The sequence below is a fragment of the Sceloporus occidentalis genome, unplaced genomic scaffold (assembly GCF_023333645.1).
Source record: "Sceloporus occidentalis isolate IW3139 unplaced genomic scaffold, rSceOcc1.0.p SCAF_1, whole genome shotgun sequence".
In the NCBI taxonomy this organism is placed as follows: domain Eukaryota; kingdom Metazoa; phylum Chordata; class Lepidosauria; order Squamata; family Phrynosomatidae; genus Sceloporus; species Sceloporus occidentalis.
In genome coordinates, this window is record NW_028316981.1 from 318,917,693 (window position 1) to 318,924,799 (window position 7,107).

Below are 7,107 nucleotides of genomic sequence, written 5' to 3' on the forward strand. Positions count from 1 at the left end.
GAGAGAAAGCAAAGAGGAAAACAAACCAGGGTTGACTCTCGGGGTTCTGTGCGCTGCTGCTGAGGCTTTCTTTCAAGCCACCCCTGAAGAGAAGATGCCTTGGGAGAAGAACAGACAGCCCAGCATATGGCTCTACCGTGAAGTGTAAAAACGATTGTTTCTGTAATACATCTCGCTCTGTTATAAACAGCAAGCTGGGCTGAAACAAACACAGCAACACTCAAATTGGGCTCAGCTGTCACCAGCAGGAAAGCAAGTCCTTCAGTTAAGGAAATTTCCCAGGCAATCAAAGGAACCCCAAAGGTCATCTAGTTCAACCCCTTCATTTGGAGAACAGACAGCTAACCGGCTCATCCAAATTCACATCTAGTCTCACCTGTCAAATGCCCCAAGCCTCCCATCATCATCCCCAGTTCTCCATTGACCAAGAACATCCAAGACACCCATATGGCAAAGCTTCTCACACTTTTCTCACTCTTCTGCTAGCAAACCCAGCTAGTAACCTGGGTGAAGTTGCTCATTTGAGGGATACAGGAGCGGGATGGAGTTTCCAATCCTAGATTTACCCTCTCCACCCTTCAAAAATCTCTCTAAATAACTGCAAATCAAGGAGCCATCAAATGCATGCCAGTTTTGTACCACCGACGCAAACTCATACCTCCTGCAAAGCAAAACATCTGGAAAGATTTTTGGGTCTCCCTCCAAAATGCTGGCCAGTTACAATAATGACAGACTGCAACTTTCACAGGCAGGCAGTGTGTCTCAGCACCCTCAAGAAGATTTAAGAGTGATCTCTGAACCTTGCTCATAGCAGATCCCAGCAGAGAGGCAGCAGGCAAGCAACCCTGCAAATATGCATTCTCTACAAGCCATTGAACCAGTGAAAAGGTGCATTAGAGCCCAGCCCTCATTTTGGCCATGTTCAACTGCTCCTTTAAAATATATATATCTAAAATCAGGGCCTTTCCCAATTCATCCCCAGCTCTATTCCTTTCCTCAACACAGACCTTTTCCACCTTAGTCCCTGACACCACAGACGCAGGAAAGCCTGAATCACAAATTTGTTGTTATGTGCTTTCAATCGTTTCCAACTTACAGCAACCATAAGGGGACCCTATCATGGGGTTTTCTTGGCAAAAATTTGTTCAGAGGGGTTTTTGCTCTGAAGGTGAGAGAGTGTGACTTGTCCAAGGGCTTCAGGGCTGGGCTGGGAACCGAACCCTGATCTCCAGAGTCGTACCCCAATGCTCAAACTACTGCACCATACTGGCTCCACATACAAATACATGTACCATGCACAAATACACACACACACACACACATATATTTGAAAAGTCACCTGGGAACAGAAACTCAACAGCAGGAAGATGGACAAGTGGGAAGCAGGAGATCGGAGAGAAGCAGCGCACAAGGTAGAATGGTCCTGGAAAGTTTGCAGGAAGATGGAAGCCACCAAGAGGAGGAAAAAGGAGACAATGGGCAGAGCTTGCGTGAACCCCTTTGACTTTGCCCCTTGACCTGCAAAGAATTTTCCCAAGCCACAAAAGGGCACCTTTGTGAAGCTCCTCTGGATTTTGCCCAGGTGCACTGAAGGAAACCATGGCTTCTAGAGAGTTGCAGATAGGAAAGGGCATTTGGAGGAAGTTAAGAGAAGCTGCATGGTGCAGTGGTTTGAGCGTTGGACTATGACTGGAGACCAGGGTTCGAACCCCAGCTCAGCCATGGAAACCCACTGGATAGGTTTGGGCAAGTCACACTCTCTCAGCTTCAGAGGATGGAAATGGTAACACCCCCTCCTTTTGAAGGAACTTGCCAAGAAAATGCCATGATAGGTTCACCATAGGTTTGCCATAAGACTTGAAAGCACGCAACAAGAACAACAAAAGAGAATGCACAGAAATTCAAATTCAGAGAAATTCAGATTTGGTTTCTTCAGCCCTGTCACAAGGGTGGAAAGAGTTAGGCTATATCTTAAGGGAGGGAAAGGGAAGGTTGACAGGAATGGGGATTCTGGATGTGGGTCAGTGCTATGCAAAATTCATAGTTTCCCTCCAGTAGTTTTAAGCCCTTCTGAACCTATCGTTGTAAGGAGCCGGTGGAGACTAGAAAGGGATGGAGAAGGAGGAAAAGAGACAAAACTTGCTGGAAAAGTTTTGCGCACGCACGCACGCGCACGCACACACACTATATGTATTTATTTCATTTCATTTTTGTGCCACCTTTCTCAGAGAAAAGGACCCAAAGTGGCTCACAAGATTAATAAAAAAAAATTAAATGATTTCACAATAATCATTTTGAAAACAATTAAAAGCATCTAGTTAAAACAGTATGCAATGAACACAAAAACATACAAAGGCTGAAAACATCTATGTGGGTGAGGGTGGCACCCCTGGCTATGGAGAACTCTTTTATGCTCATGCCCATGCTCTTATTAGACGTGGGTTGATTTAAATGTGGGTTTTAATATATTTAAATATTTTAAAGAATATATTTTAGTATACACCAGATTAAACTGATGTGACTTTTAACTGATGTGTTTTAACTTACACAGTTTGCTTGTTAATGGTGGTTGTTCCCAGCCTCGATCCATGGGGTTGGTAAAAATCACCATCATCATCATCATCATCATCATCATCATCATCATCATCATCATCATCTCTTTTTTTTAGATATCTTAGACCCCCCCCCCCCTTTTCCTGGGAGCTGAATATTGAAAAGTTGGGAGGGAGGACTCTTTGCAAGTCTTTCTTTTTCTACCTGCTCCAAAAAGAAAGATCCATAGAAGCTTTCTTTCTTTCTGGGGGAGGAAAGCAAGAATTTGCTATTCATGGAAAAAGAGGACAGGAGGAGGATAGTAAGTGACTCTACTACACCCTCTTTTTCTGCAAAGAGACCCTCAAAGAAGAAGCTACAGCCCCTGCTTTTTCCTGCAAGGATGGATTCTCCCTCTCTCTCTCCCCAAGAGAAAAAAAGTTTCCTCTCGAAAGAGAGACCTTCGATGGGAGAAAATACTAAAAGGACCTGTAAGTGGGGAGGGGGCGTAAAGAAAGGGGGGGGAGAGAGGGGTCGCATCTACAGCAACAGGTTGGGGGCCCCCAAAAGGTGGTTGAAACCCCCCCAAAAGTCCATCGGGAGGAGCGCGCAGCGGAGATTTCTTTCTCTCCCAAAAGCCACCCCAAAAGTCTCCCTCGTTGGCACTTTCTGGCTCATGGACCCCTCTTGCTCCCCCAAAAGTAACAGGCACTCTGCAACTCAGAGACACCCCTCCCCAAAAAGGTCGTCCCCCGCCCCCCAAAAAAGCAACAGGCAGAGAGCATCTCTGGCTCGGTGACACTCCCCCCAAAAAAAGACCATTCCGCAGCAAAGACTCAGAGAACCCCCTCTCCAAAATTGCCCCCCAAATCAATGATCACCGACCCTCCCCGACTCAGAGACCCCCCCGCAAAAAGGTTCCCTCCAAAAAGGCCATTCCACAGCAGAGAAACTCAGAGGCCCCCTCCCCCAAAGGGTCTGCCCCCCAAAAGCAACAGGCGGTGACCCTCTCCATCTCAGAGACCTCTCCCCCGAAGGGTCTCCCTCCAAGAGTCCCAAAAAGGGTCCCCCCCAGGAGCATCCAGGGCCCTTCCCAACGGAGAGAGACCCCTCTCCCCCAAAGGGTCTCTCTAAAAGCAACAGGCAGCAGAGACTCTCTCCGACTCAGGGGCCCCTCCCCAGAAAGGTCCCCCAAAGAGTCCCCCCAAAGACCGTTCCGCAGCAGACCCTCTCCATCCCAGAGATCTCTCCCCAAAAGGGTCCCCCAAATCAACGCGCGGCGACCCTCTCCGTCTCAGGACCCCTTAGGGCTACCCCTTCTCCCCCCCAAAAAAGTCCCCCCAAGAACATTAAACAGCGACCCTCTCCAACTCTGAGACCCCCTCTCCCCAAAAAGGGTCTTCCTCCAAAACCAAGAGGCAGCCGCCTTCTCTGGCTCGGAGAGTCTTCCCCAAAAGGGGTCCCCGAAAAACCACAGGCAGCGACCCAAAGCGTCCCCACTCCCCAAAAAGGGTCTCCACCCCCCCAGAGCGTTACCCAGAACGTTACCTTCTCTAACTCAAGAGACCTCTCTCCAATAGGGTCCCCAAAAGAGAGTGCAGCCCAAAGACCATTCCGCAGCAGAGAGCCTCTCCAACTCAGAGACCTCCCTCCTTCCCCCCTAAAAGCGTCCCCCCCAAAAAAAAAAACATTAGGGAGAGATGCTCTCCAACTCAGAGACCCCTTTCCCAAGATGGGTCTACCCCCCAAAATCAACAGGCAGGGAACCTCTCTGTCTGAGACACCCCTCCCCAAAGGGGTCCCCCCAAAAAAGACCATTGCGCAGACCTTCTCCAACTGCGAGACTTCTCTCCTCTCCAAAAGAGTCTCCCCAAAAAGCTTCAGGCGCCCCCTCCTCAAAAGGGAGCCCCCCAAAATGACCACTGCCCAGCAGACCCTCTTCCATTCAGGGACCCTTCCCCAAAGAGGGACCCCCTCCTCACAAAGGATCTCTCCCTCCAAAAAGACCGTTCCGTAGCATGGGAGCCTGCTCCCCCCCACCAAAGGGGAAAAAAAACATTTGCCAGGGACCCTTTCTGACTCAGGGACCCCTCCTTGAAGGGCTGCTCCTTTGCCCCAAAGAGTCCCACTTCCTCTAAAGGGGTCCCCCCCAAGAGACCTTCTCAAACTCCAGAGACCCTTCTCCAAAAGGGTCCCCAAAAGAGAGTGTCTACCACAGACCTCTCCAACTCAGAGACTTTCCTCCCCACCCAAAAAAAAACAAAACCCAACATTAAGGAGAGATACTCTGCAACTCAGAGACCCTCTCCCCAAGAAGGGTCTGTCCCCCCCAAAAAAAATCAACTGGCAGGAACCATCTCTGTCTGAGACACCCCTCCCCAAAGGGGTCCCCCCAAAAAAGACCATTGCGCAGCAGAGACCCCCTCCAACTGGGAGACTTCCCTCCTCTCCAAAAGGGTCTCCTCAAAAAGCTTCAGGCATCCCCTCCCCAAAAGGGTGCCCCCCAAAGACCATTGCCCTCTCCCACTCAGGGACTCCTCGTCCCTCTGTCCCCCAAAAGGATCTTTCTTTCCAGAAGACCATTGCGCAGCAGGGACCGCTCCAATTCAAAGACACCTCTCTGAGTCCCCCCCAAAAAACATTAGGGAGAGAGAGACTCCCCAATTCAGAGACCCCTCTCCTCAAGAAGGGTCTGGTCCCCGCAAAAAACACCCTCTCTTTCTGAGAAACCCCTCCCCAAAGGGGTCCCCAAAAGGATCTCGCCCCCCCCCAAAAAAAGACCATTACGCACCGGGGACCCTCTCCAACGCAAAGACATCTCTGAGTCTGCCCCCAAACGGGGGGAACATTTGGTGGGGACCCTCCCCCACTCAGGGGCCCCTCCCCGAAGGGGTCCTCCTCCTCACAAAGAGATCCCTCTTTCCCCCAAAGGGGTCCCAACTCCCCAAAAGAATCTCTCCCCCCCCCCCAAATAAAGACCATTGAGCAGCGGGGAGCCTCTCCAACTGAAAGACAAGTCTCCCCCAAAGAAGCCTTTGGCAGGGAGCCTCTCCGACTCAGGGACCCCTGCTTGAAGGGCCCCCCTTTGCCCCAAAAATGGGACCCCTCCCCAAAAGAGCAGACCCCAGAAGGGTCTCCCACCCGGACTGTGGCGCAGCAGGCAGCCTCTCCAGCTCAAAGGCACCTCTTCCCCCCAAAAGGCTCCACTTTGGGCAGGGACCCTCTCTGACTCAGGGACCCTGCCTCCTTCTCGAAATGGATCCCCCCTTTCCCCCAAAGAGGGACCCCCCTTCCCCAAAGGGGTCCCCCTAAGAGCATCACCCCGGATTCGCCCGTCCGGCGAAGGGGGTCCCTCTTTGGGGGAAGGGGGTCCCTTTGGAGAAGGAGGCAGGGTCCCCGATCCCGATCCCGATCCCGCTCACCGGGGCTGGCTTGCTGCTGCTGCTGCTACTGCTGCTGCTTCTTCCTCCTCCTCCTCCTCTTCCTCCTCTTCCTCCTCCTCCTCTTGGGCTTCTTCCTCGGTAGCGGACCCCGGCTCTCCAGGGCTCCGGCTCAGCCCCGGCTCCAGGAGGCAGTGCCCCGGCTGCCAGGCGAGGAAGGAGAGAAGAGCCCCGGCCCGACGCGGGCGCGCGCTTTTCAAGCCTTCCCCTCCCTCCCTCCCTCCCTCCCCCTCCCAGCCAGGCAGAGCGCGCCCCCGAGGCCCCTTCCCTCCCCTCCGATGCCTGGCCATGTGACCCAAGGGTTTCCCCAATCACTCAAAGAACCCCCCTTTCTTTCCCCAATGGGGGCAAAGGAAAGGAAGAATGAATGAATGGATGAATGAATGAATGAATGAAAGAAGGGAGGGAGGGAGATCACAGAATCATAGGCTTGGAAGAGACCCCCAAGGGCCATCCAGTCCAACCCCCCCTTCTGCCATGCAGGAACTCCCCCTCAAAGTATCCCCATTGACAGAGGGCCACCCAGGCTCTGCTTGAAGACTTCCCGGAGGGAGATGGGGGTGGCTGGGCCTCCTGATCTGCCAGGGCCGGGGGGAGGAGGAGGAGGAGGAGGAGGAGGAAGGCAGGAGGGGGAAGGGAAGCCTGGAGAGCAGCCTCCCGGGGAGCCCTCTCTTTCGCAGGGGAACAAGAAGGCTCGACTCCCCTCAGCTTCTGGGCTCTCTTTGCTCGGGCCCTTCTTGGCCCCAACTGCAGAGGAGGGGGACTACCTCGCAGGGAGGGTTGAAGGGTTTCTCTATCGATGGGATTGGGGGTCGATGTCCCCCTCAGGGCCTCTCCTGTCACTCAAGCGGAGGGGGGTTAGGGGAGGGTTTCCCTGTGGATGGGGCTTGGGGTAGATGCTCCCCTCTCAGGGGTCTGTGGGGGGGGTCTCCCGTCTCCGCCTCCAGCAGAGGAAGGGAGCCTACCTCGCAGGGGTGGTTTCCCCACATTGGTTGAGATGGGGGTTGGAGGAGATAACCTGGGAGGGGGGCTCCCTTCTCCATTCTGGCAGAGCTGAGGAGGATGGAGGGCCGGCCTTGTGGCGGGGTTGAAGGGTCCTGGAGGACAAGTCACACTCTCTCGGCCTCGGAGAGGG

The 7,107-nt window shown here is 53.1% G+C and overlaps 1 protein-coding gene across 4 annotated transcripts in view; it reads right to left on the reverse strand.

The window, feature by feature from the left end:
- CNTFR (ciliary neurotrophic factor receptor) overlaps positions 1-6,142 on the reverse strand; it is a 558,243-nt gene extending 552,101 nt beyond the window's left edge. For 3 of the 4 annotated variants that reach the window (XR_016277980.1, XM_089498469.1, XM_089498443.1), the window contains exon 1: positions 5,955-6,142. The gene's annotated coding sequence lies outside the window, so the exon portion shown is untranslated. Of the gene's footprint in view, positions 1-4,359; positions 4,475-5,954 lie in introns of those variants that run through there. The other variant, XM_089498457.1, reaches the window with a different exon arrangement.
- Positions 6,143-7,107: the final 965 nt, after the last annotated feature.